Source organism: Tasmannia lanceolata, unplaced genomic scaffold, assembly GCF_043159265.1.
Source record: "Tasmannia lanceolata isolate RefF3 unplaced genomic scaffold, GAP_Taslan_0.1 ptg000003l, whole genome shotgun sequence".
NCBI classification, from domain to species: domain Eukaryota; kingdom Viridiplantae; phylum Streptophyta; class Magnoliopsida; order Canellales; family Winteraceae; genus Tasmannia; species Tasmannia lanceolata.
Genome location: NW_027518680.1, coordinates 30,387,213 through 30,413,544, shown reverse-complemented (window position 1 = coordinate 30,413,544; position 26,332 = coordinate 30,387,213). Strand labels below are relative to the sequence as shown.

General features: G+C 47.5%; 33 non-coding genes across 33 annotated transcripts; all 33 read right to left on the bottom strand.

Moving 5' to 3' along the window:
* Positions 1 to 259: 259 nt before the first annotated feature.
* On the bottom strand, positions 260 to 378 carry LOC143871454 (5S ribosomal RNA). The gene has a single exon (XR_013246220.1). It is a non-coding gene; the product is annotated as a 5S ribosomal RNA (ribosomal RNA).
* Positions 379 to 975: 597 nt separating this feature from the next.
* Positions 976 to 1,094, bottom strand: LOC143873049 (5S ribosomal RNA). The gene has a single exon (XR_013247774.1). It is a non-coding gene; the product is annotated as a 5S ribosomal RNA (ribosomal RNA).
* A 597-nt stretch (positions 1,095 to 1,691) lies between these two features.
* LOC143873159 (5S ribosomal RNA) lies at positions 1,692 to 1,810 on the bottom strand. The gene has a single exon (XR_013247881.1). It is a non-coding gene; the product is annotated as a 5S ribosomal RNA (ribosomal RNA).
* Positions 1,811 to 2,407: 597 nt separating this feature from the next.
* Positions 2,408 to 2,526, bottom strand: LOC143871453 (5S ribosomal RNA). Its single transcript, XR_013246219.1, has one exon. It is a non-coding gene; the product is annotated as a 5S ribosomal RNA (ribosomal RNA).
* A 597-nt stretch (positions 2,527 to 3,123) lies between these two features.
* On the bottom strand, positions 3,124 to 3,242 carry LOC143871452 (5S ribosomal RNA). Its single transcript, XR_013246218.1, has one exon. It is a non-coding gene; the product is annotated as a 5S ribosomal RNA (ribosomal RNA).
* Positions 3,243 to 3,839: 597 nt separating this feature from the next.
* Positions 3,840 to 3,958, bottom strand: LOC143873048 (5S ribosomal RNA). The gene has a single exon (XR_013247772.1). It is a non-coding gene; the product is annotated as a 5S ribosomal RNA (ribosomal RNA).
* Positions 3,959 to 4,555: 597 nt separating this feature from the next.
* LOC143873158 (5S ribosomal RNA) lies at positions 4,556 to 4,674 on the bottom strand. The gene has a single exon (XR_013247880.1). It is a non-coding gene; the product is annotated as a 5S ribosomal RNA (ribosomal RNA).
* A 597-nt stretch (positions 4,675 to 5,271) lies between these two features.
* On the bottom strand, positions 5,272 to 5,390 carry LOC143871451 (5S ribosomal RNA). The gene has a single exon (XR_013246217.1). It is a non-coding gene; the product is annotated as a 5S ribosomal RNA (ribosomal RNA).
* Positions 5,391 to 5,987: 597 nt separating this feature from the next.
* LOC143871450 (5S ribosomal RNA) lies at positions 5,988 to 6,106 on the bottom strand. The gene has a single exon (XR_013246216.1). It is a non-coding gene; the product is annotated as a 5S ribosomal RNA (ribosomal RNA).
* A 597-nt stretch (positions 6,107 to 6,703) lies between these two features.
* LOC143873047 (5S ribosomal RNA) lies at positions 6,704 to 6,822 on the bottom strand. Its single transcript, XR_013247771.1, has one exon. It is a non-coding gene; the product is annotated as a 5S ribosomal RNA (ribosomal RNA).
* Positions 6,823 to 7,419: 597 nt separating this feature from the next.
* Positions 7,420 to 7,538, bottom strand: LOC143873156 (5S ribosomal RNA). The gene has a single exon (XR_013247878.1). It is a non-coding gene; the product is annotated as a 5S ribosomal RNA (ribosomal RNA).
* Positions 7,539 to 8,135: 597 nt separating this feature from the next.
* LOC143871449 (5S ribosomal RNA) lies at positions 8,136 to 8,254 on the bottom strand. The gene has a single exon (XR_013246215.1). It is a non-coding gene; the product is annotated as a 5S ribosomal RNA (ribosomal RNA).
* A 597-nt stretch (positions 8,255 to 8,851) lies between these two features.
* On the bottom strand, positions 8,852 to 8,970 carry LOC143871448 (5S ribosomal RNA). Its single transcript, XR_013246214.1, has one exon. It is a non-coding gene; the product is annotated as a 5S ribosomal RNA (ribosomal RNA).
* A 597-nt stretch (positions 8,971 to 9,567) lies between these two features.
* LOC143873046 (5S ribosomal RNA) lies at positions 9,568 to 9,686 on the bottom strand. The gene has a single exon (XR_013247770.1). It is a non-coding gene; the product is annotated as a 5S ribosomal RNA (ribosomal RNA).
* Positions 9,687 to 10,283: 597 nt separating this feature from the next.
* Positions 10,284 to 10,402, bottom strand: LOC143873155 (5S ribosomal RNA). Its single transcript, XR_013247877.1, has one exon. It is a non-coding gene; the product is annotated as a 5S ribosomal RNA (ribosomal RNA).
* A 597-nt stretch (positions 10,403 to 10,999) lies between these two features.
* Positions 11,000 to 11,118, bottom strand: LOC143873328 (5S ribosomal RNA). The gene has a single exon (XR_013248042.1). It is a non-coding gene; the product is annotated as a 5S ribosomal RNA (ribosomal RNA).
* Positions 11,119 to 11,715: 597 nt separating this feature from the next.
* On the bottom strand, positions 11,716 to 11,834 carry LOC143871447 (5S ribosomal RNA). Its single transcript, XR_013246213.1, has one exon. It is a non-coding gene; the product is annotated as a 5S ribosomal RNA (ribosomal RNA).
* Positions 11,835 to 12,431: 597 nt separating this feature from the next.
* LOC143871446 (5S ribosomal RNA) lies at positions 12,432 to 12,550 on the bottom strand. Its single transcript, XR_013246212.1, has one exon. It is a non-coding gene; the product is annotated as a 5S ribosomal RNA (ribosomal RNA).
* Positions 12,551 to 13,147: 597 nt separating this feature from the next.
* Positions 13,148 to 13,266, bottom strand: LOC143871444 (5S ribosomal RNA). The gene has a single exon (XR_013246210.1). It is a non-coding gene; the product is annotated as a 5S ribosomal RNA (ribosomal RNA).
* Positions 13,267 to 13,863: 597 nt separating this feature from the next.
* On the bottom strand, positions 13,864 to 13,982 carry LOC143873507 (5S ribosomal RNA). The gene has a single exon (XR_013248215.1). It is a non-coding gene; the product is annotated as a 5S ribosomal RNA (ribosomal RNA).
* Positions 13,983 to 14,579: 597 nt separating this feature from the next.
* On the bottom strand, positions 14,580 to 14,698 carry LOC143873045 (5S ribosomal RNA). The gene has a single exon (XR_013247769.1). It is a non-coding gene; the product is annotated as a 5S ribosomal RNA (ribosomal RNA).
* A 597-nt stretch (positions 14,699 to 15,295) lies between these two features.
* On the bottom strand, positions 15,296 to 15,414 carry LOC143873154 (5S ribosomal RNA). Its single transcript, XR_013247876.1, has one exon. It is a non-coding gene; the product is annotated as a 5S ribosomal RNA (ribosomal RNA).
* A 597-nt stretch (positions 15,415 to 16,011) lies between these two features.
* On the bottom strand, positions 16,012 to 16,130 carry LOC143873327 (5S ribosomal RNA). Its single transcript, XR_013248041.1, has one exon. It is a non-coding gene; the product is annotated as a 5S ribosomal RNA (ribosomal RNA).
* A 597-nt stretch (positions 16,131 to 16,727) lies between these two features.
* On the bottom strand, positions 16,728 to 16,846 carry LOC143871443 (5S ribosomal RNA). The gene has a single exon (XR_013246209.1). It is a non-coding gene; the product is annotated as a 5S ribosomal RNA (ribosomal RNA).
* A 597-nt stretch (positions 16,847 to 17,443) lies between these two features.
* Positions 17,444 to 17,562, bottom strand: LOC143871442 (5S ribosomal RNA). Its single transcript, XR_013246208.1, has one exon. It is a non-coding gene; the product is annotated as a 5S ribosomal RNA (ribosomal RNA).
* Positions 17,563 to 18,159: 597 nt separating this feature from the next.
* Positions 18,160 to 18,278, bottom strand: LOC143871441 (5S ribosomal RNA). The gene has a single exon (XR_013246207.1). It is a non-coding gene; the product is annotated as a 5S ribosomal RNA (ribosomal RNA).
* A 597-nt stretch (positions 18,279 to 18,875) lies between these two features.
* LOC143871440 (5S ribosomal RNA) lies at positions 18,876 to 18,994 on the bottom strand. Its single transcript, XR_013246206.1, has one exon. It is a non-coding gene; the product is annotated as a 5S ribosomal RNA (ribosomal RNA).
* A 597-nt stretch (positions 18,995 to 19,591) lies between these two features.
* LOC143871438 (5S ribosomal RNA) lies at positions 19,592 to 19,710 on the bottom strand. Its single transcript, XR_013246205.1, has one exon. It is a non-coding gene; the product is annotated as a 5S ribosomal RNA (ribosomal RNA).
* Positions 19,711 to 20,307: 597 nt separating this feature from the next.
* LOC143871437 (5S ribosomal RNA) lies at positions 20,308 to 20,426 on the bottom strand. Its single transcript, XR_013246204.1, has one exon. It is a non-coding gene; the product is annotated as a 5S ribosomal RNA (ribosomal RNA).
* A 597-nt stretch (positions 20,427 to 21,023) lies between these two features.
* Positions 21,024 to 21,142, bottom strand: LOC143873044 (5S ribosomal RNA). The gene has a single exon (XR_013247768.1). It is a non-coding gene; the product is annotated as a 5S ribosomal RNA (ribosomal RNA).
* Positions 21,143 to 21,739: 597 nt separating this feature from the next.
* On the bottom strand, positions 21,740 to 21,858 carry LOC143873153 (5S ribosomal RNA). The gene has a single exon (XR_013247875.1). It is a non-coding gene; the product is annotated as a 5S ribosomal RNA (ribosomal RNA).
* A 3,579-nt stretch (positions 21,859 to 25,437) lies between these two features.
* On the bottom strand, positions 25,438 to 25,556 carry LOC143873326 (5S ribosomal RNA). Its single transcript, XR_013248040.1, has one exon. It is a non-coding gene; the product is annotated as a 5S ribosomal RNA (ribosomal RNA).
* Positions 25,557 to 26,153: 597 nt separating this feature from the next.
* LOC143873239 (5S ribosomal RNA) lies at positions 26,154 to 26,272 on the bottom strand. Its single transcript, XR_013247959.1, has one exon. It is a non-coding gene; the product is annotated as a 5S ribosomal RNA (ribosomal RNA).
* Between the last annotated feature and the right edge of the window lie 60 nt (positions 26,273 to 26,332).

The window sequence follows — 26,332 nt, the reverse complement described above, 5'->3', positions numbered from 1 at the left end:
CAGTGAATCTAAACAAACCCCCGCTATAATTTGACTGCAAATGAAATGTCAGAACGAATTCCGTTTATCGAATCAAACGACACTATCACCCCGCCATAATAAAGACCGGACGTCTTTGAATTCACCATCCGGAAGAAAATAAAAAGATCCGAACCGAAACGTAGGAGGCGACGCACTAAACGTGCGTTTCAGTTCGCATCGATGTTCCAGAACCGAAAGATTGTTCGAAAAAAGTGGTAGATAGCCGAAAAAAGTGACAGGGGTGCAACACGAGGACTTCCCAGGAGGTCACCCATCCTAGTACTACTCTCGCCCAAGCACGCTTAACTTCGGAGTTCTGATGGGATCCAGTGCATTTGTGCTGGTATGATCGCACCCAGCATGCCTCTCCATTGTCAAAGTAATAAAGAGTTTTCACTCGCATTGTCGTACGAAGTCCGTTTAAATGAAAGTGCGAAAAAATCCTGCTAGATGACACCGGATGGACGATCCGAGCATGTCGGGAAGCCGGATGACCGCCACGGCTGTCATCGCGCGATGGATCTTCCCGAGTACCCCCGAATCAATATAAGAATCGCGACGATCTGACGGGCGGATCAAAAGTTATCGTCGGAACGATATTTGTGCACCAAGGGTAGCTCACGGCCAGTAAACACCTTCCGACCGGATTCATGACTCGCATCCACTAGTACACTCATCCGCTATAGCCTGTACGTCACTGAATCTAAACAAACCCCCGCTATAATTTGACCGCAAATGAAATGTCAGAACGAATTCCGTTTATCGAATCAAACGACACTATCACCTCGCCATAATAAAGACCGGACGTCTTTGAATTCACCATCCGGAAGAAAATAAAAAGATCCGAACCGAAACGTAGGAGGCGACGCACTAAACGTGCGTTTCAGTTCGCATCGATGTTCCAGAACCGAAAGATTGTTCGAAAAAAGTGGTAGATAGCCGAAAAAAGTGACAGGGGTGCAACACGAGGACTTCTCAGGAGGTCACCCATCCTAGTACTACTCTCGCCCAAGCACGCTTAACTTCGGAGTTCTGATGGGATCCAGTGCATTTGTGCTGGTATGATCGCACCCAGCATGCCTTTTCATTGTCAAAGTAATAAAGAGTTTCCACTCGCATTGTCGTACGAAGTCCGTTTAAATGAAAGTGCGAAAAAATCCTGCTAGATGACACCGGATGGACGATCCGAGCATGTCGGGAAGCCGGATGACCGCCAGGGCTGTCATCGCGCGATGAATCTTCCCGAGTACCCCCGAATCAATATAAGAATCGCCACGATCTGACGGGCGGATCAAAAGTTATCGTCGGAACGATATTTGTGCACCAAGGGTAGCTCACGGCCAGTAAACACCTTCCGACCGGATTCATGACTCGCATCCACTAGTACACTCATCCGCTATAGCCTGTGCGTCACTGAATCTAAACAAACCCCCGCTATATTTTGACCGCAAATGAAATGTCAGAACGAATTCCGTTTATCGAATCAAACGACACTATCACCCCGCCATAATAAAGACCGGACGTATTTGAATTCACCATCCGGAAGAAAATAAAAAGATCCGAACCGAAACGTAGGAGGCGTCGCACTAAACGTGCGTTTCAGTTCGCATCGATGTTCCAGAACCGAAAGATTATTCGAAAAAAGTGGTAGATAGCCGAAAAAAGTGACAGGGGTGCAACACGAGGACTTCCCAGGAGGTCACCCATCCTAGTACTAGTCTCGCCCAAGCACGCTTAACTTCGGAGTTCTGATGGGATCCAGTGCATTTGTGCTGGTATGATCGCACCCAGCATGCCTTTCCATTGTCAAAGTAATAAAGAGTTTCCACTCGCATTGTCGTACGAAGTCCGTTTAAATGAAAGTGCGAAAAAATCCTGCTAGATGACACCGGATGGACGATCCGAGCATGTCGGGAAGCCGGATGACCGCCAGGGCTGTCATCGCGCGATTAATCTTCCCGAGTACCCCCGAATCAATATAAGAATCGCCACGATCTGACGGGCGGATCAAAATTTATCGTCGGAACGATATTTGTGCACCAAGGGTAGCTCACGGCCAGTAAACACCTTCCGACCGGATTCATGACTCGCATCCACTAGTACACTCATCCGCTATAGCCTGTACGTCAGTGAATCTAAACAAACCCCCGCTATAATTTGACTGCAAATGAAATGTCAGAACGAATTCCGTTTATCGAATCAAACGACACTATCACCCCGCCATAATAAAGACCGGACGTCTTTGAATTCACCATCCGGAAGAAAATAAAAAGATCCGAACCGAAACGTAGGAGGCGACGCACTAAACGTGCGTTTCAGTTCGCATCGATGTTCCAGAACCGAAAGATTGTTCGAAAAAAGTGGTAGATAGCCGAAAAAAGTGACAGGGGTGCAACACGAGGACTTCCCAGGAGGTCACCCATCCTAGTACTACTCTCGCCCAAGCACGCTTAACTTCGGAGTTCTGATGGGATCCAGTGCATTTGTGCTGGTATGATCGCACCCAGCATGCCTCTCCATTGTCAAAGTAATAAAGAGTTTTCACTCGCATTGTCGTACGAAGTCCGTTTAAATGAAAGTGCGAAAAAATCCTGCTAGATGACACCGGATGGACGATCCGAGCATGTCGGGAAGCCGGATGACCGCCAGGGCTGTCATCGCGCGATGGATCTTCCCGAGTACCCCCGAATCAATATAAGAATCGCGACGATCTGACGGGCGGATCAAAAGTTATCGTCGGAACGATATTTGTGCACCAAGGGTAGCTCACGGCCAGTAAACACCTTCCGACCGGATTCATGACTCGCATCCACTAGTACACTCATCCGCTATAGCCTGTACGTCACTGAATCTAAACAAACCCCCGCTATAATTTGACCGCAAATGAAATGTCAGAACGAATTCCGTTTATCGAATCAAACGACACTATCACCTCGCCATAATAAAGACCGGACGTCTTTGAATTCACCATCCGGAAGAAAATAAAAAGATCCGAACCGAAACGTAGGAGGCGACGCACTAAACGTGCGTTTCAGTTCGCATCGATGTTCCAGAACCGAAAGATTGTTCGAAAAAAGTGGTAGATAGCCGAAAAAAGTGACAGGGGTGCAACACGAGGACTTCCCAGGAGGTCACCCATCCTAGTACTACTCTCGCCCAAGCACGCTTAACTTCGGAGTTCTGATGGGATCCAGTGCATTTGTGCTGGTATGATCGCACCCAGCATGCCTCTCCATTGTCAAAGTAATAAAGAGTTTCCACTCGCATTGTCGTACGAAGTCCGTTTAAATGAAAGTGCGAAAAAATCCTGCTAGATGACACCGGATGGACGATCCGAGCATGTCTGGAAGCCGGATGACCGCCAAGGCTGTCATCGCGCGATGAATCTTCCCGAGTACCCCCGAATCAATATAAGAATCGCCACGATCTGACGGGCGGATCAAAAATTATCGTCGGAACGATATTTGTGCACCAAGGGTAGCTCACGGCCAGTAAACACCTTCCGACCGGATTCATGACTCGCATCCACTAGTACACTCATCCGCTATAGCCTATACGTCACTGAATCTAAACAAACCCCCGCTATAATTTGACCGCAAATGAAATGTCAGAACGAATTCCGTTTATCGAATCAAACGACACTATCACCCCGCCATAATAAAGACCGGACGTCTTTGAATTCACCATCCGGAAGAAAATAAAAAGACTCGAACCGAAACGTAGGAGGCGTCGCACTAAACGTGCGTTTCAGTTCGCATCGATGTTCCAGAACCGAAAGATTGTTCGAAAAAAGTGGTAGATAGCCGAAAAAAGTGACAGGGGTGCAACACGAGGACTTCTCAGGAGGTCACCCATCCTAGTACTACTCTCGCCCAAGCACGCTTAACTTCGGAGTTCTGATGGGATCCAGTGCATTTGTGCTGGTATGATCGCACCCAGCATGCCTTTTCATTGTCAAAGTAATAAAGAGTTTCCACTCGCATTGTCGTACGAAGTCCGTTTAAATGAAAGTGCGAAAAAATCCTGCTAGATGACACCGGATGGACGATCCGAGCATGTCGGGAAGCCGGATGACCGCCAGGGCTGTCATCGCGCGATGAATCTTCCCGAGTACCCCCGAATCAATATAAGAATCGCCACGATCTGACGGGCGGATCAAAAGTTATCGTCGGAACGATATTTGTGCACCAAGGGTAGCTCACGGCCAGTAAACACCTTCCGACCGGATTCATGACTCGCATCCACTAGTACACTCATCCGCTATAGCCTGTGCGTCACTGAATCTAAACAAACCCCCGCTATATTTTGACCGCAAATGAAATGTCAGAACGAATTCCGTTTATCGAATCAAACGACACTATCACCCCGCCATAATAAAGACCGGACGTATTTGAATTCACCATCCGGAAGAAAATAAAAAGATCCGAACCGAAACGTAGGAGGCGTCGCACTAAACGTGCGTTTCAGTTCGCATCGATGTTCCAGAACCGAAAGATTATTCGAAAAAAGTGGTAGATAGCCGAAAAAAGTGACAGGGGTGCAACACGAGGACTTCCCAGGAGGTCACCCATCCTAGTACTAGTCTCGCCCAAGCACGCTTAACTTCGGAGTTCTGATGGGATCCAGTGCATTTGTGCTGGTATGATCGCACCCAGCATGCCTTTCCATTGTCAAAGTAATAAAGAGTTTCCACTCGCATTGTCGTACGAAGTCCGTTTAAATGAAAGTGCGAAAAAATCCTGCTAGATGACACCGGATGGACGATCCGAGCATGTCGGGAAGCCGGATGACCGCCAGGGCTGTCATCGCGCGATTAATCTTCCCGAGTACCCCCGAATCAATATAAGAATCGCCACGATCTGACGGGCGGATCAAAATTTATCGTCGGAACGATATTTGTGCACCAAGGGTAGCTCACGGCCAGTAAACACCTTCCGACCGGATTCATGACTCGCATCCACTAGTACACTCATCCGCTATAGCCTGTACGTCAGTGAATCTAAACAAACCCCCGCTATAATTTGACTGCAAATGAAATGTCAGAACGAATTCCGTTTATCGAATCAAACGACACTATCACCCCGCCATAATAAAGACCGGACGTCTTTGAATTCACCATCCGGAAGAAAATAAAAAGATCCGAACCGAAACGTAGGAGGCGACGCACTAAACGTGCGTTTCAGTTCGCATCGATGTTCCAGAACCGAAAGATTGTTCGAAAAAAGTGGTAGATAGCCGAAAAAAGTGACAGGGGTGCAACACGAGGACTTCCCAGGAGGTCACCCATCCTAGTACTACTCTCGCCCAAGCACGCTTAACTTCGGAGTTCTGATGGGATCCAGTGCATTTGTGCTGGTATGATCGCACCCAGCATGCCTCTCCATTGTCAAAGTAATAAAGAGTTTTCACTCGCATTGTCGTACGAAGTCCGTTTAAATGAAAGTGCGAAAAAATCCTGCTAGATGACACCGGATGGACGATCCGAGCATGTCGGGAAGCCGGATGACTGCCAGGGCTGTCATCGCGCGATGGATCTTCCCGAGTACCCCCGAATCAATATAAGAATCGCGACGATCTGACGGGCGGATCAAAAGTTATCGTCGGAACGATATTTGTGCACCAAGGGTAGCTCACGGCCAGTAAACACCTTCCGACCGGATTCATGACTCGCATCCACTAGTACACTCATCCGCTATAGCCTGTACGTCACTGAATCTAAACAAACCCCCGCTATAATTTGACCGCAAATGAAATGTCAGAACGAATTCCGTTTATCGAATCAAACGACACTATCACCTCGCCATAATAAAGACCGAACGTCTTTGAATTCACCATCCGGAAGAAAATAAAAAGATCCGAACCGAAACGTAGGAGGCGACGCACTAAACGTGCGTTTCAGTTCGCATCGATGTTCCAGAACCGAAAGATTGTTCGAAAAAAGTGGTAGATAGCCGAAAAAAGTGACAGGGGTGCAACACGAGGACTTCCCAGGAGGTCACCCATCCTAGTACTACTCTCGCCCAAGCACGCTTAACTTCGGAGTTCTGATGGGATCCAGTGCATTTGTGCTGGTATGATCGCACCCAGCATGCCTCTCCATTGTCAAAGTAATAAAGAGTTTCCACTCGCATTGTCGTACGAAGTCCGTTTAAATGAAAGTGCGAAAAAATCCTGCTAGATGACACCGGATGGACGATCCGAGCATGTCTGGAAGCCGGATGACCGCCAAGGCTGTCATCGCGCGATGAATCTTCCCGAGTACCCCCGAATCAATATAAGAATCGCCACGATCTGACGGGCGGATCAAAAGTTATCGTCGGAACGATATTTGTGCACCAAGGGTAGCTCACGGCCAGTAAACACCTTCCGACCGGATTCATGACTCGCATCCACTAGTACACTCATCCGCTATAGCCTATACGTCACTGAATCTAAACAAACCCCCGCTATAATTTGACCGCAAATGAAATGTCAGAACGAATTCCGTTTATCGAATCAAACGACACTATCACCCCGCCATAATAAAGACCGGACGTCTTTGAATTCACCATCCGGAAGAAAATAAAAAGATCCGAACCGAAACGTAGGAGGCGTCGCACTAAACGTGCGTTTCAGTTCGCATCGATGTTCCAGAACCGAAAGATTGTTCGAAAAAAGTGGTAGATAGCCGAAAAAAGTGACAGGGGTGCAACACGAGGACTTCTCAGGAGGTCACCCATCCTAGTACTACTCTCGCCCAAGCACGCTTAACTTCGGAGTTCTGATGGGATCCAGTGCATTTGTGCTGGTATGATCGCACCCAGCATGCCTTTTCATTGTCAAAGTAATAAAGAGTTTCCACTCGCATTGTCGTACGAAGTCCGTTTAAATGAAAGTGCGAAAAAATCCTGCTAGATGACACCGGATGGACGATCCGAGCATGTCGGGAAGCCGGATGACCGCCAGGGCTGTCATCGCGCGATGAATCTTCCCGAGTACCCCCGAATCAATATAAGAATCGCCACGATCTGACGGGCGGATCAAAAGTTATCGTCGGAACGATATTTGTGCACCAAGGGTAGCTCACGGCCAGTAAACACCTTCCGACCGGATTCATGACTCGCATCCACTAGTACACTCATCCGCTATAGCCTGTGCGTCACTGAATCTAAACAAACCCCCGCTATATTTTGACCGCAAATGAAATGTCAGAACGAATTCCGTTTATCGAATCAAACGACACTATCACCCCGCCATAATAAAGACCGGACGTATTTGAATTCACCATCCGGAAGAAAATAAAAAGATCCGAACCGAAACGTAGGAGGCGTCGCACTAAACGTGCGTTTCAGTTCGCATCGATGTTCCAGAACCGAAAGATTATTCGAAAAAAGTGGTAGATAGCCGAAAAAAGTGACAGGGGTGCAACACGAGGACTTCCCAGGAGGTCACCCATCCTAGTACTAGTCTCGCCCAAGCACGCTTAACTTCGGAGTTCTGATGGGATCCAGTGCATTTGTGCTGGTATGATCGCACCCAGCATGCCTTTCCATTGTCAAAGTAATAAAGAGTTTCCACTCGCATTGTCGTACGAAGTCCGTTTAAATGAAAGTGCGAAAAAATCCTGCTAGATGACACCGGATGGACGATCCGAGCATGTCGGGAAGCCGGATGACCGCCAGGGCTGTCATCGCGCGATTAATCTTCCCGAGTACCCCCGAATCAATATAAGAATCGCCACGATCTGACGGGCGGATCAAAAGTTATCGTCGGAACGATATTTGTGCACCAAGGGTAGCTCACGGCCAGTAAACACCTTCCGACCGGATTCATGACTCGCATCCACTAGTACACTCATCCGCTATAGCCTGTACGTCAGTGAATCTAAACAAACCCCCGCTATAATTTGACTGCAAATGAAATGTCAGAACGAATTCCGTTTATCGAATCAAACGACACTATCACCCCGCCATAATAAAGACCGGACGTCTTTGAATTCACCATCCGGAAGAAAATAAAAAGATCCGAACCGAAACGTAGGAGGCGACGCACTAAACGTGCGTTTCAGTTCGCATCGATGTTCCAGAACCGAAAGATTGTTCGAAAAAAGTGGTAGATAGCCGAAAAAAGTGACAGGGGTGCAACACGAGGACTTCCCAGGAGGTCACCCATCCTAGTACTACTCTCGCCCAAGCACGCTTAACTTCGGAGTTCTGATGGGATCCAGTGCATTTGTGCTGGTATGATCGCACCCAGCATGCCTCTCCATTGTCAAAGTAATAAAGAGTTTTCACTCGCATTGTCGTACGAAGTCCGTTTAAATGAAAGTGCGAAAAAATCCTGCTAGATGACACCGGATGGACGATCCGAGCATGTCGGGAAGCCGGATGACCGCCAGGGCTGTCATCGCGCGATGGATCTTCCCGAGTACCCCCGAATCAATATAAGAATCGCGACGATCTGACGGGCGGATCAAAAGTTATCGTCGGAACGATATTTGTGCACCAAGGGTAGCTCACGGCCAGTAAACACCTTCCGACCGGATTCATGACTCGCATCCACTAGTACACTCATCCGCTATAGCCTGTACGTCACTGAATCTAAACAAACCCCCGCTATAATTTGACCGCAAATGAAATGTCAGAACGAATTCCGTTTATCGAATCAAACGACACTATCACCTCGCCATAATAAAGACCGGACGTCTTTGAATTCACCATCCGGAAGAAAATAAAAAGATCCGAACCGAAACGTAGGAGGCGACGCACTAAACGTGCGTTTCAGTTCGCATCGATGTTCCAGAACCGAAAGATTGTTCGAAAAAAGTGGTAGATAGCCGAAAAAAGTGACAGGGGTGCAACACGAGGACTTCCCAGGAGGTCACCCATCCTAGTACTACTCTCGCCCAAGCACGCTTAACTTCGGAGTTCTGATGGGATCCAGTGCATTTGTGCTGGTATGATCGCACCCAGCATGCCTCTCCATTGTCAAAGTAATAAAGAGTTTCCACTCGCATTGTCGTACGAAGTCCGTTTAAATGAAAGTGCGAAAAAATCCTGCTAGATGACACCGGATGGACGATCCGAGCATGTCTGGAAGCCGGATGACCGCCAAGGCTGTCATCGCGCGATGAATCTTCCCGAGTACCCCCGAATCAATATAAGAATCGCCACGATCTGACGGGCGGATCAAAAGTTATCGTCGGAACGATATTTGTGCACCAAGGGTAGCTCACGGCCAGTAAACACCTTCCGACCGGATTCATGACTCGCATCCACTAGTACACTCATCCGCTATAGCCTATACGTCACTGAATCTAAACAAACCCCCGCTATAATTTGACCGCAAATGAAATGTCAGAACGAATTCCGTTTATCGAATCAAACGACACTATCACCCCGCCATAATAAAGACCGGACGTCTTTGAATTCACCATCCGGAAGAAAATAAAAAGATCCGAACCGAAACGTAGGAGGCGTCGCACTAAACGTGCGTTTCAGTTCGCATCGATGTTCCAGAACCGAAAGATTGTTCGAAAAAAGTGGTAGATAGCCGAAAAAAGTGACAGGGGTGCAACACGAGGACTTCTCAGGAGGTCACCCATCCTAGTACTACTCTCGCCCAAGCACGCTTAACTTCGGAGTTCTGATGGGATCCAGTGCATTTGTGCTGGTATGATCGCACCCAGCATGCCTTTTCATTGTCAAAGTAATAAAGAGTTTCCACTCGCATTGTCGTACGAAGTCCGTTTAAATGAAAGTGCGAAAAAATCCTGCTAGATGACACCGGATGGACGATCCGAGCATGTCGGGAAGCCGGATGACCGCCAGGGCTGTCATCGCGCGATGAATCTTCCCGAGTACCCCCGAATCAATATAAGAATCGCCACGATCTGACGGGCGGATCAAAAGTTATCGTCGGAACGATATTTGTGCACCAAGGGTAGCTCACGGCCAGTAAACACCTTCCGACCGGATTCATGACTCGAATCCACTAGTACACTCATCCGCTATAGCCTGTGCGTCACTGAATCTAAACAAACCCCCGCTATATTTTGACCGCAAATGAAATGTCAGAACGAATTCCGTTTATCGAATCAAACGACACTATCACCCCGCCATAATAAAGACCGGACGTATTTGAATTCACCATCCGGAAGAAAATAAAAAGATCCGAACCGAAACGTAGGAGGCGTCGCACTAAACGTGCGTTTCAGTTCGCATCGATGTTCCAGAACCGAAAGATTATTCGAAAAAAGTGGTAGATAGCCGAAAAAAGTGACAGGGGTGCAACACGAGGACTTCCCAGGAGGTCACCCATCCTAGTACTAGTCTCGCCCAAGCACGCTTAACTTCGGAGTTCTGATGGGATCCAGTGCATTTGTGCTGGTATGATCGCACCCAGCATGCCTTTCCATTGTCAAAGTAATAAAGAGTTTCCACTCGCATTGTCGTACGAAGTCCGTTTAAATGAAAGTGCGAAAAAATCCTGCTAGATGACACCGGATGGACGATCCGAGCATGTCGGGAAGCCGGATGACCGCCAGGGCTGTCATCGCGCGATTAATCTTCCCGAGTACCCCCGAATCAATATAAGAATCGCCACGATCTGACGGGCGGATCAAAAGTTATCGTCGGAACGATATTTGTGCACCAAGGGTAGCTCACGGCCAGTAAACACCTTCCGACCGGATTCATGACTCGCATCCACTAGTACACTCATCCGCTATAGCCTGTACGTCAGTGAATCTAAACAAACCCCCGCTATAATTTGACTGCAAATGAAATGTCAGAACGAATTCCGTTTATCGAATCAAACGACACTATCACCCCGCCATAATAAAGACCGGACGTCTTTGAATTCACCATCCGGAAGAAAATAAAAAGATCCGAACCGAAACGTAGGAGGCGACGCACTAAACGTGCGTTTCAGTTCGCATCGATGTTCCAGAACCGAAAGATTGTTCGAAAAAAGTGGTAGATAGCCGAAAAAAGTGACAGGGGTGCAACACGAGGACTTCCCAGGAGGTCACCCATCCTAGTACTACTCTCGCCCAAGCACGCTTAACTTCGGAGTTCTGATGGGATCCAGTGCATTTGTGCTGGTATGATCGCACCAAGCATGCCTCTCCATTGTCAAAGTAATAAAGAGTTTTCACTCGCATTGTCGTACGAAGTCCGTTTAAATGAAAGTGCGAAAAAATCCTGCTAGATGACACCGGATGGACGATCCGAGCATGTCGGGAAGCCGGATGACCGCCAAGGCTGTCATCGCGCGATGGATCTTCCCGAGTACCCCCGAATCAATATAAGAATCGCGACGATCTGACGGGCGGATCAAAAGTTATCGTCGGAACGATATTTGTGCACCAAGGGTAGCTCACGGCCAGTAAACACCTTCCGACCGGATTCATGACTCGCATCCACTAGTACACTCATCCGCTATAGCCTGTACGTCACTGAATCTAAACAAACCCCCGCTATAATTTGACCGCAAATGAAATGTCAGAACGAATTCCGTTTATCGAATCAAACGACACTATCACCTCGCCATAATAAAGACCGGACGTCTTTGAATTCACCATCCGGAAGAAAATAAAAAGATCCGAACCGAAACGTAGGAGGCGACGCACTAAACGTGCGTTTCAGTTCGCATCGATGTTCCAGAACCGAAAGATTGTTCGAAAAAAGTGGTAGATAGACGAAAAAAGTGACAGGGGTGCAACACGAGGACTTCCCAGGAGGTCACCCATCCTAGTACTACTCTCGCCCAAGCACGCTTAACTTCGGAGTTCTGATGGGATCCAGTGCATTTGTGCTGGTATGATCGCACCCAGCATGCCTCTCCATTGTCAAAGTAATAAAGAGTTTCCACTCGCATTGTCGTACGAAGTCCGTTTAAATGAAAGTGCGAAAAAATCCTGCTAGATGACACCGGATGGACGATCCGAGCATGTCTGGAAGCCGGATGACCGCCAAGGCTGTCATCGCGCGATGAATCTTCCCGAGTACCCCCGAATCAATATAAGAATCGCCACGATCTGACGGGCGGATCAAAAGTTATCGTCGGAACGATATTTGTGCACCAAGGGTAGCTCACGGCCAGTAAACACCTTCCGACCGGATTCATGACTCGCATCCACTAGTACACTCATCCGCTATAGCCTGTACGTCACTGAATCTAAACAAACCCCCGCTATAATTTGACCGCAAATGAAATGTCAGAACGAATTCCGTTTATCGAATCAAACGACACTATCACCTCGCCATAATAAAGACCGGACGTCTTTGAATTCACCATCCGGAAGAAAATAAAAAGATCCGAACCGAAACGTAGGAGGCGACGCACTAAACGTGCGTTTCAGTTCGCATCGATGTTCCAGAACCGAAAGATTGTTCGAAAAAAGTGGTAGATAGCCGAAAAAAGTGACAGGGGTGCAACACGAGGACTTCCCAGGAGGTCACCCATCCTAGTACTACTCTCGCCCAAGCACGCTTAACTTCGGAGTTCTGATGGGATCCAGTGCATTTGTGCTGGTATGATCGCACCCAGCATGCCTCTCCATTGTCAAAGTAATAAAGAGTTTCCACTCGCATTGTCGTACGAAGTCCGTTTAAATGAAAGTGCGAAAAAATCCTGCTAGATGACACCGGATGGACGATCCGAGCATGTCTGGAAGCCGGATGACAGCCAAGGCTGTCATCGCGCGATGAATCTTCCCGAGTACCCCCGAATCAATATAAGAATCGCCACGATCTGACGGGCGGATCAAAAGTTATCGTCGGAACGATATTTGTGCACCAAGGGTAGCTCACGGCCAGTAAACACCTTCCGACCGGATTCATGACTCGCATCCACTAGTACACTCATCCGCTATAGCCTATACGTCACTGAATCTAAACAAACCCCCGCTATAATTTGACCGCAAATGAAATGTCAGAACGAATTCCGTTTATCGAATCAAACGACACTATCACCCCGCCATAATAAAGACCGGACGTCTTTGAATTCACCATCCGGAAGAAAATAAAAAGATCCGAACCGAAACGTAGGAGGCGTCGCACTAAACGTGCGTTTCAGTTCGCATCGATGTTCCAGAACCGAAAGATTGTTCGAAAAAAGTGGTAGATAGCCGAAAAAAGTGACAGGGGTGCAACACGAGGACTTCCCAGGAGGTCACCCATCCTAGTACTACTCTCGCCCAAGCACGCTTAACTTCGGAGTTCTGATGGGATCCAGTGCATTTGTGCTGGTATGATCGCACCCAGCATGCCTCTCCATTGTCAAAGTAATAAAGAGTTTTCACTCGCATTGTCGTACGAAGTCCGTTTAAATGAAAGTGCGAAAAAATCCTGCTAGATGACACCGGATGGACGATCCGAGCATGTCGGGAAGCCGGATGACCGCCAGGGCTGTCATCGCGCGATGGATCTTCCCGAGTACCCCCGAATCAATATAAGAATCGCGACGATCTGACGGGCGGATCAAAAGTTATCGTCGGAACGATATTTGTGCACCAAGGGTAGCTCACGGCCAGTAAACACCTTCCGACCGGATTCATGACTCGCATCCACTAGTACACTCATCCGCTATAGCCTGTACGTCACTGAATCTAAACAAACCCCCGCTATAATTTGACCGCAAATGAAATGTCAGAATGAATTCCGTTTATCGAATCAAACGACACTATCACCTCGCCATAATAAAGACCGGACGTCTTTGAATTCACCATCCGGAAGAAAATAAAAAGATCCGAACCGAAACGTAAGAGGCGACGCACTAAACGTGCGTTTCAGTTCGCATCGATGTTCCAGAACCGAAAGATTGTTCGAAAAAAGTGGTAGATAGCCGAAAAAAGTGACAGGGGTGCAACACGAGGACTTCCCAGGAGGTCACCCATCCTAGTACTACTCTCGCCCAAGCACGATTAACTTCGGAGTTCTGATGGGATCCAGTGCATTTGTGCTGGTATGATCGCACCCAGCATGCCTCTCCATTGTCAAAGTAATAAAGAGTTTCCACTCGCATTGTCGTACGAAGTCCGTTTAAATGAAAGTGCGAAAAAATCCTGCTAGATGACACCGGATGGACGATCCGAGCATGTCTGGAAGCCGGATGACCGCCAAGGCTGTCATCGCGCGATGAATCTTCCCGAGTACCCCCGAATCAATATAAGAATCGCCACGATCTGACGGGCGGATCAAAAGTTATCGTCGGAACGATATTTGTGCACCAAGGGTAGCTCACGGCCAGTAAACACCTTCCGACCGGATTCATGACTCGCATCCACTAGTACACTCATCCGCTATAGCCTATACGTCACTGAATCTAAACAAACCCCCGCTATAATTTGACCGCAAATGAAATGTCAGAACGAATTCCGTTTATCGAATCAAACGACACTATCACCCCGCCATAATAAAGACCGGACGTCTTTGAATTCACCATCCGGAAGAAAATAAAAAGATCCGAACCGAAACGTAGGAGGCGTCGCACTAAACGTGCGTTTCAGTTCGCATCGATGTTCCAGAACCGAAAGATTGTTCGAAAAAAGTGGTAGATAGCCGAAAAAAGTGACAGGGGTGCAACACGAGGACTTCTCAGGAGGTCACCCATCCTAGTACTACTCTCGCCCAAGCACGCTTAACTTCGGAGTTCTGATGGGATCCAGTGCATTTGTGCTGGTATGATCGCACCCAGCATGCCTTTTCATTGTCAAAGTAATAAAGAGTTTCCACTCGCATTGTCGTACGAAGTCCGTTTAAATGAAAGTGCGAAAAAATCCTGCTAGATGACACCGGATGGACGATCCGAGCATGTCGGGAAGCCGGATGACCGCCAGGGCTGTCATCGCGCGATGAATCTTCCCGAGTACCCCCGAATCAATATAAGAATCGCCACGATCTGACGGGCGGATCAAAAGTTATCGTCGGAACGATATTTGTGCACCAAGGGTAGCTCACGGCCAGTAAACACCTTCCGACCGGATTCATGACTCGAATCCACTAGTACACTCATCCGCTATAGCCTGTGCGTCACTGAATCTAAACAAACCCCCGCTATATTTTGACCGCAAATGAAATGTCAGAACGAATTCCGTTTATCGAATCAAACGACACTATCACCCCGCCATAATAAAGACCGGACGTATTTGAATTCACCATCCGGAAGAAAATAAAAAGATCCGAACCGAAACGTAGGAGGCGTCGCACTAAACGTGCGTTTCAGTTCGCATCGATGTTCCAGAACCGAAAGATTATTCGAAAAAAGTGGTAGATAGCCGAAAAAAGTGACAGGGGTGCAACACGAGGACTTCCCAGGAGGTCACCCATCCTAGTACTAGTCTCGCCCAAGCACGCTTAACTTCGGAGTTCTGATGGGATCCAGTGCATTTGTGCTGGTATGATCGCACCCAGCATGCCTTTCCATTGTCAAAGTAATAAAGAGTTTCCACTCGCATTGTCGTACGAAGTCCGTTTAAATGAAAGTGCGAAAAAATCCTGCTAGATGACACCGGATGGACGATCCGAGCATGTCGGGAAGCCGGATGACCGCCAGGGCTGTCATCGCGCGATTAATCTTCCCGAGTACCCCCGAATCAATATAAGAATCGCCACGATCTGACGGGCGGATCAAAAGTTATCGTCGGAACGATATTTGTGCACCAAGGGTAGCTCACGGCCAGTAAACACCTTCCGACCGGATTCATGACTCGCATCCACTAGTACACTCATCCGCTATAGCCTGTACGTCAGTGAATCTAAACAAACCCCCGCTATAATTTGACTGCAAATGAAATGTCAGAACGAATTCCGTTTATCGAATCAAACGACACTATCACCCCGCCATAATAAAGACCGGACGTCTTTGAATTCACCATCCGGAAGAAAATAAAAAGATCCGAACCGAAACGTAGGAGGCGACGCACTAAACGTGCGTTTCAGTTCGCATCGATGTTCCAGAACCGAAAGATTGTTCGAAAAAAGTGGTAGATAGCCGAAAAAAGTGACAGGGGTGCAACACGAGGACTTCCCAGGAGGTCACCCATCCTAGTACTACTCTCGCCCAAGCACGCTTAACTTCGGAGTTCTGATGGGATCCAGTGCATTTGTGCTGGTATGATCGCACCAAGCATGCCTCTCCATTGTCAAAGTAATAAAGAGTTTTCACTCGCATTGTCGTACGAAGTCCGTTTAAATGAAAGTGCGAAAAAATCCTGCTAGATGACACCGGATGGACGATCCGAGCATGTCGGGAAGCCGGATGACCGCCAGGGCTGTCATCGCGCGATGGATCTTCCCGAGTACCCCCGAATCAATATAAGAATCGCGACGATCTGACGGGCGGATCAAAAGTTATCGTCGGAACGATATTTGTGCACCAAGGGTAGCTCACGGCCAGTAAACACCTTCCGACCGGATTCATGACTCGCATCCACTAGTACACTCATCCGCTATAGCCTGTACGTCACTGAATCTAAACAAACCCCCGCTATAATTTGACCGCAAATGAAATGTCAGAACGAATTCCGTTTATCGAATCAAACGACACTATCACCTCGCCATAATAAAGACCGGACGTCTTTGAATTCACCATCCGGAAGAAAATAAAAAGATCCGAACCGAAACGTAGGAGGCGACGCACTAAACGTGCGTTTCAGTTCGCATCGATGTTCCAGAACCGAAAGATTGTTCGAAAAAAGTGGTAGATAGACGAAAAAAGTGACAGGGGTGCAACACGAGGACTTCCCAGGAGGTCACCCATCCTAGTACTACTCTCGCCCAAGCACGCTTAACTTCGGAGTTCTGATGGGATCCAGTGCATTTGTGCTGGTATGATCGCACCCAGCATGCCTCTCCATTGTCAAAGTAATAAAGAGTTTCCACTCGCATTGTCGTACGAAGTCCGTTTAAATGAAAGTGCGAAAAAATCCTGCTAGATGACACCGGATGGACGATCCGAGCATGTCTGGAAGCCGGATGACCGCCAAGGCTGTCATCGCGCGATGAATCTTCCCGAGTACCCCCGAATCAATATAAGAATCGCCACGATCTGACGGGCGGATCAAAAGTTATCGTCGGAACGATATTTGTGCACCAAGGGTAGCTCACGGCCAGTAAACACCTTCCGACCGGATTCATGACTCGCATCCACTAGTACACTCATCCGCTATAGCCTATACGTCACTGAATCTAAACAAACCCCCGCTATAATTTGACCGCAAATGAAATGTCAGAACGAATTCCGTTTATCGAATCAAACGACACTATCACCTCGCCATAATAAAGACCGGACGTCTTTGAATTCACCATCCGGAAGAAAATAAAAAGATCCGAACCGAAACGTAAGAGGCGACGCACTAAACGTGCGTTTCAGTTCGCATCGATGTTCCAGAACCGAAAGATTGTTCGAAAAAAGTGGTAGATAGCCGAAAAAAGTGACAGGGGTGCAACACGAGGACTTCCCAGGAGGTCACCCATCCTAGTACTACTCTCGCCCAAGCACGCTTAACTTCGGAGTTCTGATGGGATCCAGTGCATTTGTGCTGGTATGATCGCACCCAGCATGCCTCTCCATTGTCAAAGTAATAAAGAGTTTCCACTCGCATTGTCGTACGAAGTCCGTTTAAATGAAAGTGCGAAAAAATCCTGCTAGATGACACCGGATGGACGATCCGAGCATGTCTGGAAGCCGGATGACCGCCAAGGCTGTCATCGCGCGATGAATCTTCCCGAGTACCCCCGAATCAATATAAGAATCGCCACGATCTGACGGGCGGATCAAAAGTTATCGTCGGAACGATATTTGTGCACCAAGGGTAGCTCACGGCCAGTAAACACCTTCCGACCGGATTCATGACTCGCATCCACTAGTACACTCATCCGCTATAGCCTATACGTCACTGAATCTAAACAAACCCCCGCTATAATTTGACCGCAAATGAAATGTCAGAACGAATTCCGTTTATCGAATCAAACGACACTATCACCCCGCCATAATAAAGACCGGACGTCTTTGAATTCACCATCCGGAAGAAAATAAAAAGATCCGAACCGAAACGTAGGAGGCGTCGCACTAAACGTGCGTTTCAGTTCGCATCGATGTTCCAGAACCGAAAGATTGTTCGAAAAAAGTGGTAGATAGCCGAAAAAAGTGACAGGGGTGCAACACGAGGACTTCCCAGGAGGTCACCCATCCTAGTACTACTCTCGCCCAAGCACGCTTAACTTCGGAGTTCTGATGGGATCCAGTGCATTTGTGCTGGTATGATCGCACCCAGCATGCCTCTCCATTGTCAAAGTAATAAAGAGTTTTCACTCGCATTGTCGTACGAAGTCCGTTTAAATGAAAGTGCGAAAAAATCCTGCTAGATGACACCGGATGGACGATCCGAGCATGTCGGGAAGCCGGATGACCGCCAGGGCTGTCATCGCGCGATGGATCTTCCCGAGTACCCCCGAATCAATATAAGAATCGCGACGATCTGACGGGCGGATCAAAAGTTATCGTCGGAACGATATTTGTGCACCAAGGGTAGCTCACGGCCAGTAAACACCTTCCGACCGGATTCATGACTCGCATCCACTAGTACACTCATCCGCTATAGCCTGTACGTCACTGAATCTAAACAAACCCCCGCTATAATTTGACCGCAAATGAAATGTCAGAACGAATTCCGTTTATCGAATCAAACGACACTATCACCTCGCCATAATAAAGACCGGACGTCTTTGAATTCACCATCCGGAAGAAAATAAAAAGATCCGAACCGAAACGTAGGAGGCGACGCACTAAACGTGCGTTTCAGTTCGCATCGATGTTCCAGAACCGAAAGATTGTTCGAAAAAAGTGGTAGATAGCCGAAAAAAGTGACAGGGGTGCAACACGAGGACTTCCCAGGAGGTCACCCATCCTAGTACTACTCTCGCCCAAGCACGCTTAACTTCGGAGTTCTGATGGGATCCAGTGCATTTGTGCTGGTATGATCGCACCCAGCATGCCTCTCCATTGTCAAAGTAATAAAGAGTTTCCACTCGCATTGTCGTACGAAGTCCGTTTAAATGAAAGTGCGAAAAAATCCTGCTAGATGACACCGGATGGACGATCCGAGCATGTCTGGAAGCCGGATGACCGCCAAGGCTGTCATCGCGCGATGAATCTTCCCGAGTACCCCCGAATCAATATAAGAATCGCCACGATCTGACGGGCGGATCAAAAGTTATCGTCGGAACGATATTTGTGCACCAAGGGTAGCTCACGGCCAGTAAACACCTTCCGACCGGATTCATGACTCGCATCCACTAGTACACTCATCCGCTATAGCCTATACGTCACTGAATCTAAACAAACCCCCGCTATAATTTGACCGCAAATGAAATGTCAGAACGAATTCCGTTTATCGAATCAAACGACACTATCACCCCGCCATAATAAAGACCGGACGTCTTTGAATTCACCATCCGGAAGAAAATAAAAAGATCCGAACCGAAACGTAGGAGGCGTCGCACTAAACGTGCGTTTCAGTTCGCATCGATGTTCCAGAACCGAAAGATTGTTCGAAAAAAGTGGTAGATAGCCGAAAAAAGTGACAGGGGTGCAACACGAGGACTTCCCAGGAGGTCACCCATCCTAGTACTACTCTCGCCCAAGCACGCTTAACTTCGGAGTTCTGATGGGATCCAGTGCATTTGTGCTGGTATGATCGCACCCAGCATGCCTCTCCATTGTCAAAGTAATAAAGAGTTTTCACTCGCATTGTCGTACGAAGTCCGTTTAAATGAAAGTGCGAAAAAATCCTGCTAGATGACACCGGATGGACGATCCGAGCATGTCGGGAAGCCGGATGACCGCCAGGGCTGTCATCGCGCGATGGATCTTCCCGAGTACCCCCGAATCAATATAAGAATCGCGACGATCTGACGGGCGGATCAAAAGTTATCGTCGGAACGATATTTGTGCACCAAGGGTAGCTCACGGCCAGTAAACACCTTCCGACCGGATTCATGACTCGCATCCACTAGTACACTCATCCGCTATAGCCTGTACGTCACTGAATCTAAACAAACCCCCGCTATAATTTGACCGCAAATGAAATGTCAGAACGAATTCCGTTTATCGAATCAAACGACACTATCACCTCGCCATAATAAAGACCGGACGTCTTTGAATTCACCATCCGGAAGAAAATAAAAAGATCCGAACCGAAACGTAGGAGGCGACGCACTAAACGTGCGTTTCAGTTCGCATCGATGTTCCAGAACCGAAAGATTGTTCGAAAAAAGTGGTAGATAGCCGAAAAAAGTGACAGGGGTGCAACACGAGGACTTCCCAGGAGGTCACCCATCCTAGTACTACTCTCGCCCAAGCACGCTTAACTTCGGAGTTCTGATGGGATCCAGTGCATTTGTGCTGGTATGATCGCACCCAGCATGCCTCTCCATTGTCAAAGTAATAAAGAGTTTCCACTCGCATTGTCGTACGAAGTCCGTTTAAATGAAAGTGCGAAAAAATCCTGCTAGATGACACCGGATGGACGATCCGAGCATGTCTGGAAGCCGGATGACCGCCAAGGCTGTCATCGCGCGATGAATCTTCCCGAGTACCCCCGAATCAATATAAGAATCGCCACGATCTGACGGGCGGATCAAAAGTTATCGTCGGAACGATATTTGTGCACCAAGGGTAGCTCACGGCCAGTAAACACCTTCCGACCGGATTCATGACTCGCATCCACTAGTACACTCATCCGCTATAGCCTATACGTCACTGAATCTAAACAAACCCCCGCTATAATTTGACCGCAAATGAAATGTCAGAACGAATTCCGTTTATCGAATCAAACGACACTATCACCCCGCCATAATAAAGACCGGACGTCTTTGAATTCACCATCCGGAAGAAAATAAAAAGATCCGAACCGAAACGTAGGAGGCGTCGCACTAAACGTGCGTTTCAGTTCGCATCGATGTTCCAGAACCGAAAGATTGTTCGAAAAAAGTGGTAGATAGCCGAAAAAAGTGACAGGGGTGCAACACGAGGACTTCTCAGGAGGTCACCCATCCTAGTACTACTCTCGCCCAAGCACGCTTAACTTCGGAGTTCTGATGGGATCCAGTGCATTTGTGCTGGTATGATCGCACCCAGCATGCCTTTTCATTGTCAAAGTAATAAAGAGTTTCCACTCGCATTGTCGTACGAAGTCCGTTTAAATGAAAGTGCGAAAAAATCCTGCTAGATGACACCGGATGGACGATCCGAGCATGTCGGGAAGCCGGATGACCGCCAGGGCTGTCATCGCGCGATGAATCTTCCCGAGTACCCCCGAATCAATATAAGAATCGCCACGATCTGACGGGCGGATCAAAAGTTATCGTCGGAACGATATTTGTGCACCAAGGGTAGCTCACGGCCAGTAAACACCTTCCGACCGGATTCATGACTCGAATCCACTAGTACACTCATCCGCTATAGCCTGTGCGTCACTGAATCTAAACAAACCCCCGCTATATTTTGACCGCAAATGAAATGTCAGAACGAATTCCGTTTATCGAATCAAACGACACTATCACCCCGCCATAATAAAGACCGGACGTATTTGAATTCACCATCCGGAAGAAAATAAAAAGATCCGAACCGAAACGTAGGAGGCGTCGCACTAAACGTGCGTTTCAGTTCGCATCGATGTTTTAGAACCGAAAGATTATTCGAAAAAAGTGGTAGATAGCCGAAAAAAGTGACAGGGGTGCAACACGAGGACTTCCCAGGAGGTCACCCATCCTAGTACTAGTCTCGCCCAAGCACGCTTAACTTCGGAGTTCTGATGGGATCCAGTGCATTTGTGCTGGTATGATCGCACCCAGCATGCCTTTCCATTGTCAAAGTAATAAAGAGTTTCCACTCGCATTGTCGTACGAAGTCCGTTGTGGACCCCGATCCTGAGGACGGTGCCGAGGGACGCGAGATCCCTCCTGCGATCCTCTAAGATCTCCACAACGTGAATGAGAGCTCTACCAGGGAACTCTCGGAACGGATGCCACCCTCACAGCATAGCTCGAGTGGCGATATAAAAAGAAAGAGATATGTCTCGATCCGGAGCCAGGGCTCGAAACCGAGACATACCTGAAATAAACTCAGAGTCGCCATCCATGGACATGCCATGGAACCAAAACAAATGCTCTGTTTGCAATGGATAACCAGAGATACAAAGGGTCCGTGCCTGATGACGAATGGGGAAGGGGTTAGGCGCCCCCAATTCGCCCAAGTGCGAACACTTGGTCTCTTATGCCATTTTTCATTAACTTCGAAGAAGTTTGGGTAAAAATCATGTGAAATGGGAACAAATATCCCCGAGTGAACGTCTACCTAATCATGCATGACTCGGGGATGAAATAATAAACACACATAAAGTAAGATAGAAGATGTGCCACCTAAGCATAGCTAGGTTATGAGTGACATGCCTAAAAGGTGTCTAAGTTCTGATGTGCAAACACATGCAAGCTATGGCTAAAGGTATAGGATCAGTACAAGAAAGTAAGAAAACACATCAAAACATACGATGACTACACAACAAATCCTAAGACTCTAAATTATTAGCCCGAGTCTTCGGATGGTCTGGTATTCATCCAAAGAAGCCTACGTATCCCCGCCTCCACGAGAATCAAGGCAACGTAGTTCTTCGCGCCTATTCTAAGCTAGGATGCCTAAGACACCTAGACCTCTATATTAGACTCGATCTAAAAGACCGGACTAGTTATTAAAGCTTCTTGAACAATTATTTAAATTCCAGTGAATTGTAGATTTTAGGACACCCTATATGCCCTAACTAAATGCAGATTAGCCCTAGGCTAATGCAGGTGGTTCCTACAACCTATGTGTAACTAGGTTGTGTGTCCTAAGGAAAACAATAGGATCACTAACGCATCCTAGACCTAGTCATCAGTCGGCGATGTGAATCGCCAACTGACCGGACGGAGGCGCTCCTATAACTCTAGGACATACCCCTAACTCTAAAACAGGCACACAACAAACAAACAATCAAACAACCTATCAAAAGAAAAACCCTAACTCTAAAACTCTCTATCTAGGAGAAACTCCTAACTCTAGAGGAAGATCTTTTGAAAACAAGATTTTAAAGGTTTTTGAAGAAGGTTTAAAACATTTATTTACAAAAAAAGTTTGGCTGGACTTGGGATGTAAATCCCAAGCTGCACTACGTACCTCGTGAGAGAGGATCAAGCCAACGTAGTTCGAAACGAACTCTCAAACTACGCTTCTAAAAGAAACACTCACACTTCAGATTTTTTAAGGTTTTTTATATTTTCAAATGTTTTGATGTTTTTTTAAATTTCTAATATTTTTGAGTTTTCAAATTTCTAATGTTTTTTGGATTTTAAAGCTTTTCCAATGCTCTGAATCTTTAAATGTTTTCAATCTTAAAGGGAACACGCAAAAACAACCATAAACTAGGGCAAAGCCCTAAATCCAAAAGGGGAAATCCCGAATAAGCAACTAACGCCTCAAAGAGACGAACCACAACAAGAAAGATAGCGTCCCAAGAAGAGAGAAAACGATCCAAGATCCCAAGCAAGCAAAGCTCTAATAAGACTGAGTTAGTCTCTAATAAGAGCGACGTAATCAACAACTCTAAAGGAGAAACTCCGAACTAACAACACTAAAGGGGGGAAACAAATGAGTCAGAGACTCTCTAATAACACTACCGAGTTAAAGACTCAACTCTAAAAGAGGAGGCCACTCTAACATGAGGCTAGGTAAGCCTCCTAAAGGGGAAACTCTCTACATGAGACAAGGCTTGTCTCCGAGACGTAAATGACGTAAAAAGGAATAAGAGACCCTGTGCACATTTGGCAAAGGCAAAACACCCAGCCGGGCCGGACAGCTACCTAGCCCTAGGGTGCAACAAATGTGCAACCCAATACCCATAAGGGTAGGGGTATGAAGCCAAGCCGAGTAGGATGTTCTCCCAAAACCAAACGGCGCACAAAGAGGAGGTTTAGCAAGAGAATGAGACCGGGCGGGTCTAAAAGGAATAAGAGACCTTGTGCATATTTAGCAAAGGTGAAACACCCAGCCGGGCCGGACAGCTACCTAGCCGTAGGGTGCAACAAATGTGCAACCCAATACCCATAAGGGTAGGGGTATGAAGCCAAGCCGAGTAGGGTGTTCCCCAAAACCAAACGGCACACAAAGAGGACTAACGAGAGAATGAGACCGGGCGGGTCTCCCAAACACACACAAAAATGGGCTCCAAGTAACCTTATCATTGCCCTTGCAAAGGGGGAAGCAAGGCTAAGACTCACCCTTATTTTAAATAAAATACCACTCTTCACTCAAATTTTTGAAAACCTTTGATCCAATGTCCGATCCGATCTGACAGTTATTTTACTCTATTCAAGTAGAACATCGTATTAAATTTTGGGACGAAACGGATTTGAAACACTCATGCAGATCGTGATTTTAAGCATACACATTTAATAATGAATTAAAATCATTTAAATGCTTAAAAATCATGCAAAAATCTAAAAAAAATGATGATGTCCTTTTTATCTCTTTGAATACAAGCGGGCCCCACATTAGCGGGTCCCACACGAGCGGGTCCCACACAAGCGGGTCCCATATCAGCGGGCCCCACATTCATTCATTTTCCGCCTGACCTCGGGATTTCATTCGAATACGCGGGTTTAGGGTCCTGTCAAAATGGGGTGTCTACACTTAGCTCGTTCGCTAGGCAAACGTGGTCGGATCTTGACGAAATTTCACAGGGACCTTGGTGGGACCCTAAGCTAGCTCAGGGTGCAATTTGGGACCCTAACGCACTGATTTGGGAAAGTTAAGCACAAAACATGGAGGTGCAGGGCACGGTCAAAATGGGGTGTCTACATCCGTTTAAATGAAAGTGCGAAAAAATCCTGCTAGATGACACCGGATGGACGATCCGAGCATGTCGGGAAGCCGGATGACCGCCAGGGCTGTCATCGCGCGATTAATCTTCCCGAGTACCCCCGAATCAATATAAGAATCGCCACGATCTGACGGGCGGATCAAAAGTTATCGTCGGAACGATATTTGTGCACCAAGGGTAGCTCACGGCCAGTAAACACCTTCCGACCGGATTCATGACTCGCATCCACTAGTACACTCATCCGCTATAGCCTGTACGTCAGTGAATCTAAACAAACCCCCGCTATAATTTGACTGCAAATGAAATGTCAGAACGAATTCCGTTTATCGAATCAAACGACACTATCACCCCGCCATAATAAAGACCGGACGTCTTTGAATTCACCATCCGGAAGAAAATAAAAAGATCCGAACCGAAACGTAGGAGGCGACGCACTAAACGTGCGTTTCAGTTCGCATCGATGTTCCAGAACCGAAAGATTGTTCGAAAAAAGTGGTAGATAGCCGAAAAAAGTGACAGGGGTGCAACACGAGGACTTCCCAGGAGGTCACCCATCCTAGTACTACTCTCGCCCAAGCACGCTTAACTTCGGAGTTCTGATGGGATCCAGTGCATTTGTGCTGGTATGATCGCACCAAGCATGCCTCTCCATTGTCAAAGTAATAAAGAGTTTTCACTCGCATTGTCGTACGAAGTCCGTTTAAATGAAAGTGCGAAAAAATCCTGCTAGATGACACCGGATGGACGATCCGAGCATGTCGGGAAGCCGGATGACCGCCAGGGCTGTCATCGCGCGATGGATCTTCCCGAGTACCCCCGAATCAATATAAGAATCGCGACGATCTGACGGGCGGATCAAAAGTTATCGTCGGAACGATATTTGTGCACCAAGGGTAGCTCACGGCCAGTAAACACCTTCCGACCGGATTCATGACTCGCATCCACTAGTACACTCATCCGCTATAGCCTGTACGTCACTGAATCTAAACAAACCCCCGCTATAATTTGACCGCAAATGAAATGTCAGAACGAATTCCGTTTATCGAATCAAACGACACTATCACCTCGCCATAATAAAGACCGGACGTCTTTGAATTCACCATCCGGAAGAAAATAAAAAGATCCGAACCGAAACGTAGGAGGCGACGCACTAAACGTGCGTTTCAGTTCGCATCGATGTTCCAGAACCGAAAGATTGTTCGAAAAAAGTGGTAGATAGACGAAAAAAGTGACAGGGGTGCAACACGAGGACTTCCCAGGAGGTCACCCATCCTAGTACTACTCTCGCCCAAGCACGCTTCACTTCGGAGTTCTGATGGGATCCAGTGCATTTGTGCTGGTATGATCGCACCCAGCATGCCTCTCCATTGTCAAAGTAATAAAGAGTTTCCACTCGCATTGTCGTACGAAGTC